At 44.1% G+C, this 15,264-nt stretch overlaps 1 protein-coding gene and 1 long non-coding RNA gene across 3 annotated transcripts in view; both read left to right on the top strand.

Annotated features, from left to right (window-relative positions):
* TSHZ2 (teashirt zinc finger homeobox 2) overlaps positions 1 to 15,264 on the top strand; it is a 218,767-nt gene that overhangs the window by 80,872 nt on the left and 122,631 nt on the right. The gene's annotated exons all lie outside the window — the stretch shown is intronic.
* Positions 1 to 15,264, top strand: part of LOC146765745 (uncharacterized) — a 95,378-nt gene extending 80,114 nt beyond the window's left edge. The window contains exon 2 of the long non-coding RNA XR_014949711.1: positions 1 to 15,264. This exon is cut by the window's left edge and continues 70,524 nt beyond it. This is a non-coding gene — a long non-coding RNA (uncharacterized LOC146765745).

The raw sequence follows: 15,264 nt of genomic DNA, 5'->3' as shown, positions 1-15,264 counted from the left end.
AGTGTTTTAATGACAGCTTGAGAGGCTCAGCATCCTGCCCTCTTACTATTTATGATCCCCACAGTGCTAATGTGCACTTAATGAGAAATTCTTGTCTTGCTTGTAAATCCTGTAGCCGGCATTCAATTTATTGACAGATGTTTGCTTGGGCCTCTTTAAAATTACTTCATAAATCTTCCAGGATAAAAGGCCTCAAGTTTGGTTATTAAGACAGGCCCTTGTTGACAGTTTCATATTTAACTGTTTGGAACTGGACTGTCAGGGCTGTAATGGAGTGCACGGCGGAGGGTTTGCATTCTTCGGGCTCATTTACCATGTTTTCTGCACCTATCAGGTTTTTTCTTTTTGAAGTGTGTTGACTGTCCCTTATAATCCCTTTAGTTAACTTCCCTGTGACCTCTTTGTGCACCGCACTTACTCATTTAGCATATCAGCGTGTCAGCTGTGATGAAGTGTTTATGCTGATATGAGCTGAGGGCTGAGCAAGCGCTGCATGCCAGAACCTCCTGGCTGTAATGCTGATAGGAGCTGAGGGCTGAGCTTGCACTTCATGCTGGAGCCCACTGGACATGTCACAGACAGCCACAAGTTTGCTGCCTCCTTCTCCCACCCTCCTATTTTATTATTTTCTCCTCTAGGTTTAGGGCTGCATCTTGTAAAACCTGAGGGAGGGCTTTTCCCAGCAGGTCGGAGCACTGGGATGGGGAAGGAAAACCCTGTAGCCCTTGAAGTGTGTCCTGAGCTGGTTCCTCTCTCCCTGTGATCTCCAGTGCTGTGATCACATCTGTAGGAATTGGGATATTTAATCCCTCAGCCCTAATTTTCCAAGGAGCTGCTGTTGCATCTGTGTAGCTCTGCTTCCCACACGTCACTCTGAGGAACAAGGACCAGGCAAGAGTTTTCTGCTTCTCTCAGAATCTCACAAAGCTTTTCCAAATGCACCTTTGAGTGACATATATTAGAGAGGTCTGGTCCAAATGCTGCATTTAGAGAGTGCAATGACAGCTTTTCAGGCCATTATTTTAGAAGAGACTTTTTTTTTTCCTCATAGTGAACAGAAAAGATTAAAAATTTAGAGAGCTGCTAGAAGATTGGGATAATTCAAATAGCTATTAAACCCATGACATCAGCCAAATTCACTCCACTTAAGTCCGTCAAAAACCATTCAGATCAGACATTGGACGGTAATGAGCATCTCAGCTAAAAATAAAATGTTTGGGCTTTTTTTTGCTTACTTGGTGGTGCCATGTTATATTACATTGCTTGAGGAGTGTCACATCACATCGTGTGGCTTCTGTGGGATCCTCTGCTGACATGACATAACGCTTTTTATACTTACAAAATATTTTTGATGGGATCCTTGCCATTCAGTTACTTTTGTTTAGTCATTAAGTTTGGTAAAATTCACAAATCTAAGCATGAATTCAACCAGAAGAGAAATTAGTTATCTGCAAGTGGAGCCAGCTAATTCCCTGTATATTTATGACCATGAGGAGACTGGATTTGAAAAGCAGATTTGAAAATGTGTTAAGGTCCAGCCAGTGTTCACCTGAGGGACTCATCAAGGCATGAGTGATCCTGTTAGATCTGTGTTAGGATGAAGGGAATCCATCTCTGTGCTGCTCCCTGAGCAGGAGCCAGCAAAGCCTCTCAAGGGAAGTCAGACCCCACAGAGGGTTCTGCATTTTTGTCCTGCAGCCCACAGGAATTCAAAGCCATATTAAGCAGGAAAGGACACCAAAGCCAGGAAGCACTGAGATAAGGCATTAAAGAGAAAGAAGAAGCAGGTAAAGTTATTTTTTAACTATTTTGCTGGTACACCTGGTGCCAGTGAATGCTAAAGGCTGGGCAGGCACTGACTAGACTGAATACAGCCAGTGTAAGAGGTTGGATGCTGCTTCAAATTTCAACCAGCGCCCCTTGTGTGAGCTGCTCTGTCCTCCTGGAAGTTCAAGGAGGATTAGAAATGTAAGGCCTTATTGGAAATGCAGGTGAACCCAATGGGAAGAAATTACAATGTCTGACTCAATTCAAAAGGCTGAATGATTTCTTTATTATAACTATGCTAAAATATATTAATATACTATTTAAAAGGAGGATACTAAAACTACAAAATACTTTCTCTGACTCTAACTTTCCCACAACTCATGCCCCTCTCTGAGAGCCCAGCCCCACGTGGGTTGGATCGGCCACCAGGCTCAAACAATCCTCACCAGAATCCAACCCAGCAATCACTCCAGGTAAACAATTCTCCAGACATATTCCACATGGGAAAAACAAGGAGCAGAAATAGAAATTGTTTTCTCTTTGATTTCTCTTTGTGCACCTCTATGAAAAATCCTGAGAGGGAGAGAAATGTGCCTGCCATGAGGCCCTAATGCCAGCAGTGATGTATTGGACATTTATGGGTTCAGGAATGGCTAAAAACAGGATGGCACTGACTGGGATAGGGAGGAGCCTGAAAATCCCATGCAGCTGCCACCATCCTCTTCAGTCTGATGAAGCTTTGAGTTGTCACCATCATATTCCACAGCAGCTGGAAGTGCTGAGATTGAAGAGGGACAAAGAGCAGGGAAGCACAATTACTGGGGATAAGGAGGCCTGGGAGCCAGAGAAGGAGCAAGCAGGCCCCCATGTTCCTGCCATTTGTCATCTATTTCGATGGCTCACGTCAGGTGCTGGCACTGTAGTGGATGACAGCAAACACGTCTCACTAAATGTCTTTGTCCCAACATGCTGCAAGGGACATGTGAAGAAATGACTATTTTGCAAAATTTTGATGTATGTGAAGTGTCCTTATTAATAGCTTGGTTCTGCTCCCAGCTGGATTCAGTGGTCTCATCCCTGTGGGGTGGGGAGGAACAGGATTGCACCCTGAAGGATTTGTGCTTAGCTGTTACTTCAAGAGCAGATTTGCCAAAGAAATGCTCAGAGGAGAGAACAGAGTGTTCCAGCACACACAGGTAGAAGATGGTATTTCAAACTGAGCACACTGGGCAATCTTTGCTCATGATTCATCAGTCAAAACACGTCAATTTTATCCCAGAACATCTAAAAAAAAATATCTGCAACTACTTGACAAGTACATTTTTGGTGCAGGTCCCAGTTCTTTCCCAGTTGGCCCATTGGCTTGTCTGTCAGCATCTCTTGCACACTGTGGAAAATTAATCCTGTGGCGTGTTTTGTTTGCTGTTGTCCTGTTTTTCTCGACTGACTCCAATTCTTGAGATTCTCAAAGGTTAAAAAGAGCATTCTGGCACCAAATTCTCACTAAAAGGCTATGGCAAGTGGGCATTTAAACTCCCCAGGTGCTTTTAGAAACCTTCCCTTCAAAACCAGGTTTGCCTTTTGGGTTTGTTTCACATTCTGTTGTAAGGCTCCAGCATCTTCTCTCTCCCTTGCTTGGTTTGGTAAATTTTATCTGCTGGCTCAGGATCGCTGTTTCATTTTTGGTCTCTCTGGAACATAATATTTTTTTAATTGTCATTACAAATTTCAGACTTTTTCTGCATGGGGTTATAATTCTGCCTCAACAGATTCACAGTTTTGATCAAAGCTTAAAATATCCTTGGCTACAACTATCCTGATGCAACAATATTGACATTACAGAATGTTTTTTTCTTGGCATTATCCTAGTTATTCTTTTTTTCTAATGTACACTGTTCTGTAGAGTGTTTTCAGGATATTCTTCAGTGCCAGCAGAAACCCCTTGTTAAATTTACAAAGTGTTATGTATTCCCTCCTGAAGGATATTTTAATTTTCTCTCCTAATGGAGAAGGATAGCAGCGGAAATACTACTTGTGAGTTATCTTTCTTAGTGAAAAACTGCATCTGTTTTGAGCTGAGCAGCGCCTGTGCAAGCCAGAAAGTCTCACTCAGCTGTATCCTCAGGAAATAGAATAAGAAAAGAAACTTTGCCCCAGGTGCTCTCATTCAGCCCAAGTCTCACTGTGAAGTGAGTTCCTGTGTGAGCTGGGGTGAGCAGGGAGCACACACACCACGGATGCTGCAGGGCTGCTTGGGAGCCTCACACTCCTGGCTCGTGTCCTTCATCCCTGTGGCTCCAGAGGCTCTGTCCCCATGCTCCAAAGTGGGTTTGCAGTTTCCAGTCAGGGCACCCGAGGCTGCCCTGCCTCTGCCCCAGCGATCCTGGCCCCTTGTGCTGTCCCTGCTGGAGTGTTTGGGGCTGTGCTTGGTGCTTTCTCCTCCATCCACCTTTACACAGGGGCTGCTGCTCCCTTTGTCCTGGCAGAGACATGAAAACACACTTCAAACTAAGAGCTTCATCTATGTCACCCTGTTCTTTTAAGTTTTAAAGTTCTTTTAAATGTTTTCTATACCTTCTAATGTTTACATATTTCTACTAAAGTTTGTCACACACTGTTCATGAAAATAATGATTGTTTTACATTCTTCTTGGTGGGAAGAGAGAATTAATAGACTATTAATTTGATCAGTGTAGTTAGTGAAGCAGCAATTTAATCCTCCAATCCACTATCACTTTTAAAATTATATATATTATGAAGTCAGAAATAAAATTTCCTCCTTCAATTCCTGTTCTTCTTTTATATCTTAGATAAGTGCGTAAGTTATTTTGTGTTGTAGCTTGACAGATCTTTATTTGTCAGTGACTCCTTGGACTCCCACCAAAACCTTCCCTATTTCCTCTGGTTGGAATATCTGTTGAGCAAGTAACTGCAGTCATTTCACTGCATCACATCTTCAATCACTGCTCAATGGTGTGATCATTTCTTCTCTTCTACCCATAGAAGAGTTGGGGTTTGTGCATTGACATCAATGGTGGACTTGAGAGGTTGAGCTGCCTGATGATTCCTATATTTCCTCTTTTCATAGGAATCCCATTCTTAATTTATAGAAAGACAAAAATCTGTCCATGCAATGAAAATGTGCTGTGATCTATTGGGCTACCATTGATGGATGGTGAAAGGCTTGATATTAATGCCCTGAATATGCATAATCCCAAACCAGCCATGGTGGAGGGTCAGCAATCATTCACTTCATTTGATACATTTCCTCACACTGACTTAACAGAGAGCATGAAACCCTACTGGAGTCCTTACTGAGCCTAGTTAGTGGTGGAAAATCTGAGGAATTTGCTCCAAAGTTCTCCCTAGGCTATTGCTGCTGATAATCAGCATCTAAAATGTGATGAAATTTCTTTTGTTAACTTTGCCTGCATACTTAGTTGTATTTCACATCACTTTGGACTCCTGATTAGTTTTTTGTACACACAACCGTACACATCAAATTCAATAAATGCGCAGGAAAGGCAGCATTATCACCCAGCTCCCTTTGAAAAGGCAGCCTCCAGGGATATATTTCCATTGCAGCATGTGGAGATTTTGTCACATGACATACGTTAATCTTTTCAGAACCCTACAGCTGAATCACAGGCAATGCTCCAGAAATGCATCCCCGCACTTCCACAAAGACAAGGCAGAGTCTTTCTTGGGGTCTGACTTTTCTACCCTCGTCGCACAGAGCCTGTTTACCTGGGAAGATTTTATAAATAAGGACAAGTTCTGTGCCTGAGGGCGGAAGAAAGGCTCGTTTATCTTTGTCTCAGGAGACCATGGCATTGTGTTTGCTCTGTAACAAAATCCGGAAAAGCCTTTGGGACACAGTCCCACAGCTGGCTGTGGACAGCGAGAGTGGATTTTGCTCTCCCAGTAATGGTGGGGAGTTATCTGTAGAAATCTCCCCTCTCAGGGATTAGGGGTTGTCACTCTGTCTGTGTGCACAGCCCTGTTTCTCTCCTCCTCGTGCAGTCCTCAGGAGAGCTGCCTTTCTCAGGACTGCGAAATATTCTTTAATTACTCAGCCACCACTTGCGCTCCCATTTCCTCTCCAGCTGCTCTGGAGAGGGAGAGTGGCAGGACTTAATTCTCTTATCAAGAAGGGCATCACAGGGTAAAAACTTCTGCACAGTTTTTGTCAGAACTCTGAGCTTACTGTCTGCCTGCTTGGCAGAGAAAAAGTGGCTGTGTGTCTCAGGTAGCCTAAGCGATTTGCCTGCAAAAAAATTTCCTTGTGAAAACATGAGTGATTTTAAAAGAAGCTTAAGGAAGACCTGTCTGGCAGAAAATGGGTTCGGAATTAAATTTCCCCATTTCTCAAGTGTTCTTAAAGCCAGGGTTTCGGTTCAGTTCCATCACAGAGAGAAATTAAATCAAATGTAATTGTGGATATGTCTAATCTGGGCTCCGACCACAGCTCCAGGAAAGTTGTCCAAGCTGATTTCCCAGGCTGGGAGGGTGCTGGGGTGGATCTCTGCAGAGACAGCAGTGCAGGTATGGCTGGAAGAGCAGAATTTGCACCTTTGGGTCGTGGTTTAAACGTACTCAAGTCACAAACTGCAGAGGCACTCAGACAGCTGCAGCCCTTGCTCTGCACACTGCAGCTGCTACTTAAACACTCCTGGTTCCTCTCTCCTGCCTCCCTTCCTCCTCTGGGCAAGGGCCCCTGAACAGCCTCATGACAGTGTCCTGGTCAGCTCTTTTCTGTTTAAAAAAAAACCCGACCAAAAAACCAACAAACTTGATTTCCTGTTCTGGTGAGCCATACATCACTGACGCTCCCATCTGTGCCGTTTGTCTGTGACAGAATGACAGGTGTCATTTATCATTGGAGCTTGAGGAAGCTGTGGGAAGAGGGATTGAAATTTTTTCTGGAAGCAGTCAGTGTCTACAGACTGCCAGATCATTAAAAAGGGGGCTTTCCAAAGAAAGCTGTGTGTAATGTGATTGCACTTACTGTCAATGACAGGCTGAGAGAAAGAAGAAACATCAAAAAAAGAGAGAGAGGGGGAAGGATTGAAAGGGAGAAAGGGAGAGAAATGAAGTTTCTGCCAGGGGCATTTAAAGCTACAGCACAACAAATGCAGGAATCTTTTTTTGGTTTGGTTTCAATATCTGCATGCTAAGTAAGGCCTTTGGAGATTTTAGCTCAGCTTGGAGTGCCAATAAGGAAACCAAAACAGGAAACTTCTTTAGCAGCACTTATTTGCATCACATATTATTTAGGGCACTGTAACAGAGTTTGTACTTTGAGGAGCGTGTCTCAAAGCACAATGACTTAAGACTGGAATAGGAGCTAGCAGAGACAGGAAAACCTATTTGGTCTGCAGCTGAAGCTCCCAATAAATCAAAGGGCAGAACTAAGACCAGATACAAGGCCCTTTTTCAAAAAGGAGACATTTACAACGTCCTGTTTGCATAAGGACATTCAGGAAAAGCAGCATAATATCTCTATTTCAGCACCACCTAGGCAGGCTCTGGTCGAGGATTTGAGCTGAATCTTTCTTTCTTCTCATGGTAAAGAATCATTCTCACAATTACGGTAAATTGTCCTCCCACTTGAGGTACACAAAACCAAAATTAAGAGTGTGTTTATTGGGAAAAAAACTTCCAACAGATATAATTTTTTTTGTGTTCTCCTCAGGTGAGCTGGATATGTTTGTCCCACATCCTCAGCACAACTATTTCTTCTGGAGCTGTATCATGGGGCAAAATTCTAGTTGATGTAACCCAGAGAGGCTGGGGATTACAAAGGACTGCTCAGGAGGTGGTCTCACATGGTAAAGGGTAACAGAATTTAGCCTGGAATAAGTCATTTCAGTCCTTCCTGGGGTGAGAATCTGTGGCCAGTGTGAGTTACAAAACTGAGAGCCAGCTACCAGACAAATCTGGCTGTATCCATGACCCAGGGGTCTGACATCAAACCTGTGAGGGCTCTGTGAGTCTGGCCTAGAGACATGACCCAGGGCAGGGACTTTCTCCTTGGGGCTCTCTTTAGAGTGATGGGTTTTCCTGCAGGCCTTTGGGAAGGACAATACAGAAAAAAAAACCCAGGAATTTTCACAGTCCTTTGCACAGGGTGTGTAAGGAAAGGGAAAAATCACCTCCCTGTCTTCTGCCACCAAACATGTCCATGGAAAGATGAGGAGAATCCAACTGTGCTGGATAAAAGCAGCGCCTGATGACTGAGGTTCTCCTGGGAAAGCAGTTCCCAGCTATGGCAGAGGATCTTTGAGTGAACACTATCTGATTTTTCCATGTTTTCAGCTCTTTACTGTCTTCTGCAGAGATTTGAGTTCTTTAAGATGGGAACCATCTCACAGCACCTTGAACCCATCGTGTCCTGCACAGGATGTCCTGCTCTGAGCTGGTGTTTCTTCCTGCAGCTGCAATACAAAGACTGGAATTATCATGCTAATGGAAAATGAACATTCTGCCTTGTGCTTAACAGTTCAATAATTTCTAGCAGTTGCATCTATTTATGTGGGTGCTGATTTACACCCATGTTTGCCTCTGTGGAGAGCATTCCCTGGAATCAGAGAGATCAGAGCAATCCCACACAGAGCTAATGGCTTAGCACATGGAAGTGCTAACACTGCAGTTGGGTGATGAAGTTGTTACATGTGTTCCCATGCAAGTTTGTTTGTACACCCTTCCCAACATGTTAAGTGCCATTATATCATTCTTATCATCACCAAGCTCAGCATCATTCTTCCCTGGCGTTGGAATTGCAGAGCATGTGTGCACATGGATAGACATCTATCTATTTATAGACACACACACAGATAAACATCTCTATGCATCAGGTGCAAAACCATTTTTACCAGGTGAAGACAATTTTTGCCTGACATTTGATTCTTCCCAGGCTGGGCTCCAGGTAAATGTGTGAAGGAGATCGGGTCAGAACTGCTTTAAATGTCATCTCCCTAGTGCAAAACAGATATTCCTGTTTCCAGCAGCTACATGAAGGAAGCAGAATATAAAATCAGGCCTCAAAGTCATGTCTGTGGCTCTGTTGACATTTCTGTCCATGGGGTGGCAGAGGCTGGCCCTGTCATTCTCAGCACTACACCTGTACTACTCCTGTAACGCTCAGGGGTTGAAAGCTTACTGGGAAATGTTTCCTGTGAGTCCAGAAATGGATGGCATGCCATGGACACACAGATCTCAGAGGAAACTACAGCAGGCAATAGGTATCAGCCTCCCTTTTTAGGATATTTGCAGTAAAGTAGCATCCAAGACGCTCAGTTCTGAAAGAAAAAATATAACTTGTTGCTGGTGTGGCTTTGCTTTGAGAAAGGAATTGCTGCTCACAGAGATAAGGTTCTGCCTTCTGGCCAAGTGGTTCTAACAGTGAGATCTGGGTAAATACCTCCGTTCAGCACAGCTGGGGTTTGAGACTAAACACCGTAGTCTTTACTCAGCCAATCCTACTCTAGTTTTACTTTGAATGTGCAGCTCAGAATTGCAAAATGTAGCCCAGTGTGCAGAGCAAAGGCTTCTTTAGGCTAATGGTGGAGAAACAGGACCAAGGTATCAATTATTCTCAGGAAAAGCTGAAATGAAAAGGGGATTCAAGGCCAGACTTGAAGGAATTTGTGGGGCTGGGTGGCCATGAGGGGTCATTGTCACCATGCCGTGTCACAGAGAAGAATGGCTCTGCAATGGCACCTGCAGGTTTATTTGGACTGTCAGCAGTTATCCCCCAGCTCCAGACTGCTTACACCAAATGTGTGCCCAACACTGGCTGAACAAACCTGAGTCTAATATTTATACAACATTAAAAGCAGCTGGAACACAATCCTGCAGGTAAATATTCCCTGTTTGGAACTGCATCATTTTCTCTTTGCTGGTAACATGTTGGTGTTGCAGGGGACATTGGTTCACAGCAGATTTCTCAGCAATAGCTGAACACAGCCAGAATTCCACACATTAAATCCATAAAAACCTTCTTTTTATTGGTAAGAGTCTGGATTACTTCTATTGATAAAATTACCAGTTAAGAAAAAAATCAGTAACATTTGAGATTTGTAATACAAATTGTCACGTAGTCCTATGCTCCAGGATCTGTCATATGTGCTGATCCTTTAAAATTAGGAGGAATTATGCCATAATGTGTGATGGTCTTCAGCTTTTTGGTCTTTATTTAATTTCTGTCCACTACTGAAAATGATTTAAACTGTAAAGGGGAAAGAAGGGAATCCATCAATATGTACATTGTTTTTCTCCAGAGATTAAATAAAAGTTTGTGCATGTATTTACATTTTTCCTTCCGTAGTATATACTGCCCAGTTATATTTGGAATGGGACTTCAGAAAAGCTGCAGAGGAGTTAATGAGAATAGGATGTTTGTACAATTCTGTAAATATTGGTTTATATTTCTGGGAGCAGCTATCATATATCTTGAGCCTTTCCTTCTAGGCTCGCGGCTCTCTTGGAGTCCCATTTAGGTTAAACCTTTGGCAGGAGTTCAAGGAGCAGGGAAAGCAGCTGAGGATCTGGTCCAGTGGGAGAGGTCCAAGAAAGCTCTTAGAAGCTGGGTGTGCAGCTGGCAGGGATTCCAGGGGCCTGAGCTCCAGGGAGCAGAGGGGAAGTTGTGCTGCCCTAACATCCAAAACCTGCAGGAGCTGAAGCTTTAGCCAGGAAGGCCCCACAGAGGGTTCATGTGTTCCCCAAAAAACATTCCCTGAATGCACAGGGAAACCAGAGCTCGGATTTGGATCCCAGTGTCTGGGAAATTCTCTTTTTGCCCTTCTCTATAAGGCAGCGTCTGAGATGATATTTCCCTCTCTGTCTCTCTTGTTCTCTCTTTTTGCTTAAACTCTGTAGGGCAGATGTAAAGGTCAAGCCAATTGATTTGTCTGGGTAGCAGGGCACTCTCAGTGGAGATGCAATTCACAGTTTCATAAAGTCTGGTGGTATTGGCTTGACTCAATGTTTGTGAGGAGAATCTACAGTTAGGGAGACCTCCATCATTGTTGAGAGCATCTCTGTAATTTGTCTTGAAACGATTATATTTCAAGTTTCTTACTAAAACAACTCAGAAATGCTGGTAGGTATGTTAGGGGGAGAAGGCCACAAAATACATAATCCATGTTCCCTCTCTGTGTAACTATGAAATGCATCTTGTTCAATTTTATCTTTGTCACAGAATGATTGACATGCAATATCTCAGCTTGACACTTTGATATTGGTGATCAGAGCAATTTGTTTCAACCTGCATGCTAAACCCTCAAGGTTAGGATATTCCAAAAATATAAACATAAAGGATGGATTACTGCTATCATTGCCTAGTTTATAATCTGTTCTTATCAGCCAAGGGCTGGTATTGTAAAAGAGCTGATTTCTTTCTCTGAGTAATTTCAGTGTCCATATTCACTGTGCATTTCTTCTGCTCTTTACTTGTAACACTGAGTTATTCCAAGCTGTTCATAAATACAGAGATTGTGGAAGTAAACTGGGTGTATCCATGAGCTCCTATGTGCTTCCTGATGCACAATATGGAATGGGACTGGTTTGGCAGAAGACAAATCACGTTGTCAGGCTGATGAGAACAGTTTGCTTCTCAAGGAGAACATCGGTGCTCCTTTTCTATTTTGTCACAGTGCATTTTTCCTTTATTCTTCATCTTCAAATATACTAAAATGAATGGTTTGGATACCTGAGAAATAATGTGTAACATCCTTCTTCATTGCCTGGGTTCACAGTTTATTTGGTAAATGTTTCTGGTCTCTTTCCAGCAGTCACATGAAGCTTTAGGAGGTGTCAGTGAGGCTGGAGGAGGGTTTATGAGGCTGATATTAGGTTAGAAGGGACCTTAAAGATCATCCATTCCCACCCCTCCATGGCAGGGACACCTCCCACTGTCCCAGGTTGCTCCAATTCCCATCCAGCCTGGCCTGGGACACTTCCAGGGATCCAGGGGCAGCCACAGCTGCTCTGGGAATTCATGTCCCAGGGCATCACCACCCTCAGAGAGAGGAATTTCTTCTGGAAATCCACACTCAAGTCAGTCACACACTTCTCAGTGGCATCATCTACCACTGAGGAACCTTCTGTGCCTCAGCCTGTGAAAACCTTTGCTGTTTTCCTTGTTGCCTTATATCCAATTTAAAACTGAAACCTAATTAATCAAAGAGCCTGGGCTGCCGTGGATCAGTCTATGACCGTTTCACACTGGGATGGTTCCTGTGCTGGTCAGGACTGGGCACCAACCCAGTCTGGTGTGGGGAAACCAAGGAAATGCTGCTGAGTGTCTGGGACTCCACAGAGGGTCCTGTTCCTCATCCTGGGATGGACATGGTTTTCCAGCCAGCTCCTCCTTTTGTGATATTTCCCTGCTGTTAAAATTTGAAAACTCTGCCTTCTGGTCGGGAAGGAGGGCCAGACTTGTCAAATAGAAGGTAGTTTGTAAGTGTAACACTATCATTTACATTGATATTTTTAGCAGTTTTCTGGTGCTTGTTGAGATTTGAAGCCAAGAGCTCTCTGAGTTCCCCTTCCCTTTGCTGCAAATAGCCAAGCACACACCTTCCCACACTGGAGCATGGCAGAGAGGGTTTCTCCTGCGTGCTCAGCCAGAGCTGCCTGCCTGCTATGAATGAAGTACACGAGGGGGTCAGGAGATTTTGTGCCCATGCAGCCCCTTCCCTTACCCTGCAGTGTGGAATAAACCAGTGCTGCACTCACTGTTTGCAGCCCCTTCCATCACAGATTCCACTTGTGCTTAGCAAAATGCTCCCAGATCCTCCCGAGCTAAAGGTGCTATTTAAATGTAAATTATTATTTACAATATCTTATGCTTGATATAAGTTTTGGGGAAGTTTCATCTTTACACTTGTTTGCAGCAGCATATCCTTTCATAGCTATAATTTATATGCAAAGGTTTTACCTGTCCTATCACACATTTTCCAATATGTTTTGATGAAGTCTGAATAGTTCAAATTGAGCTCCAGCATTGTGCATGTTATTTATTGCCTATCTCATTTGTATTAAGTTTTGTCATAGGTTAGGGCTTGCTTTTATATTCCAGTAAGAGGGTATATAGAATATGTGATTATTCGAGGTCTTTGTTATTTATATATCCTGCATCCCATGTGTGCTGCTCTGGTGTCCAAGTGAAATGCAGGATTCTATTTTAATTCTCATGGCTGTATGTGATCATTAACAGCCACTGCACCCAGTACAAAATAAAAATGCAATTCCAAGAAGTGTGCACATAAATAAATATAAGTGAGCGCGTAAAAGAATGAATGAGATAAATTGGTTCTTTTCAAATATCAAACTTATCTTCAGCTTAAGGGAGGCATCCTCTGTGCTGCCTCTGCTCCAAATGGCACTTAAAAAAAATTAAACATAACAATAAAACAGAATTCATTGCTTTTAATAACATTTTCAGCCATGTGCTGAGGGTGGGCTCCCTTTTCCCATTTTTTTCTCCCCTTAAGATTGCAATTTTGAAAATAGCAGGAAAGGTCATAACACATTGAGCATCGCTTTGCCGTTTCTTTAGCAGTTCGGAATTTCAGTCAGCTTGGGTTTGTGTCTGCTCCCTGCTCCTTTTCCAGCATCCTTGCAAGGGGAACCCTCGCCCCCTTCTGTCCGGAGCTCGCTGGGGCTCGGTCCGGCAGCATCTTCAGCATCTGCTGCCCACCCTGCCCGGCCCGGAGGGAAGGGCAGGAGGGGAAGGGCTCGGCACGGAGCCCCAGCTCGCTGCCAGCTGCCACTGCAGCAGCCCAACACCAGACGCGAGATGAAAGCCCCTGCTCGTGTTTCCCTGCACAAGAGCAAGCTTGGCTTCCTCCCCGTTGCAGAAATTTCCCGGCGTTAGAAATGAAAATTTGTCCAGCCCAATTAAAATGAAAAAATAAAATATTTATTTTGCAATCAAATCCTATCTAGCCAGCCACAAGGAAAGAACAGAGCCGAGCCCGGGGTCGGCCCTGGGTGTGCCACAAGGAGTCAGCCCCAGCAGAGGTTTCCTCTGTGCCCACCCCTCCATCCTGGCATGAGCAGTTTTTATAGGGAAAATTCCACCTGAGGCCAAGATTTCAGCAATCAGTCTTTTCTTCCATTCAGAGTCCATAGGTTAATAAGATTTTCTTTTTTTTGTGATGAGGAAGAACAATTCAGTGTCCGGAGTTGTTGAATTCCTTGGTGAAATTTACGGGAACACAACATTCACATGGATCTGCCCAAGGATTTCCATGATATCCATCATCTCGGGTCCATGATATCTATCTCGGGTCCATGGTATCCATCTTGGGTCCATGAGATCCATCTCAGGTCCATGATATCCATCTCAGGTCCATGATATCCATCTCAGGTCCATGATATCCATCTCAGGTCCATGATATTCATCTCGGGTCCATGGTATCCATCTTGGGTCCATGAGATCCATCCCAGGTCCATGATATCCATCTCGGGTCCATGATATTCATCTCGGGTCCATGGTATCCATCTCTGGTCGTTCACGTGACGATCAGCACCTGGGGTCCCCATATCTCTCCAGCCATGGCCCATCTCCCATCTCCTGGCTGAGCCACATCATTTTACGTGTAAATCGGGTTTCAACATACACCAGGTTCTCCTGCAAGGGTCAGGGAGACTCCTGATACAAACGTGTATACTCCAACAAATATTCAATATCACATATATCATACTAGAAATGGTGCAAATTATATCTCCTACACATAACACCAGGATGTGCAGCTCGGCGTTGTCTCACCAGCAGAGAGGGGCTTCCAGTGCTCCTGATTTACAGCAAGAACAGCCAGATATTCTGATAAAAAACAGGCAACTGTCAATCCTGGTCATTATGAAGAAACACTCAACTCTGGTAGCTTCTCCAAGCAGCTTTCACTCCTCCTTTCTCTCCAGACCTCTTCTGCTCACCTGGGCAAGCAGCGACCTCAGCGTGGCTGTGCTCCCTGGCCCCATGGCCCCTCTGGCAGTTTGAAGCCATTCCCTGGGTCCTGTCCCTCCAGCCCTTGGAAATCCTCTCTCTCCAACTTTCCTGCAGCTCCTTCAGGCCACACTGAGCTCACCCCAAAGCTTCTCCATGCGAACAATCCCAGTTCTCCCAGCCTCTCCTCACCCTAATGCCTTTCTCTCCTCTCTGAAAAGCAGGACTAGCAGAGCTTCCATGCCTGCCCAGACCTGCCAGGAGGAGTCCTGGCAGCTGGGGTACCTGGCAGCACAGGGACAGTTCAGGTGCAGAATGGATTTGCTCCACCCAGCCAAGGGAAAGGTGCACAGTGACTGCCACCCTTCCTGCTACCCACCACAGAATGATCTCTGGCAAAATAAAATACAATTCTTGCAGCAAGGCAATAAAAACACCTTCTCTAGCACAGCCTCTTGGGGTTCAAATGTTCATACAACATCCATTTTTTTAAATAATGTAATTACTGCTCAAAAAAAAAAAAAACAAAACAAAAACCACCAC

This window comes from Lonchura striata, chromosome 20, assembly GCF_050655825.1.
Source record: "Lonchura striata isolate lonStrDom1 chromosome 20, ASM5065582v1, whole genome shotgun sequence".
In the NCBI taxonomy this organism is placed as follows: domain Eukaryota; kingdom Metazoa; phylum Chordata; class Aves; order Passeriformes; family Estrildidae; genus Lonchura; species Lonchura striata.
Note: the sequence above shows the minus strand (reverse complement) of the source record. Positions and strands in the feature narration are given on the sequence as shown.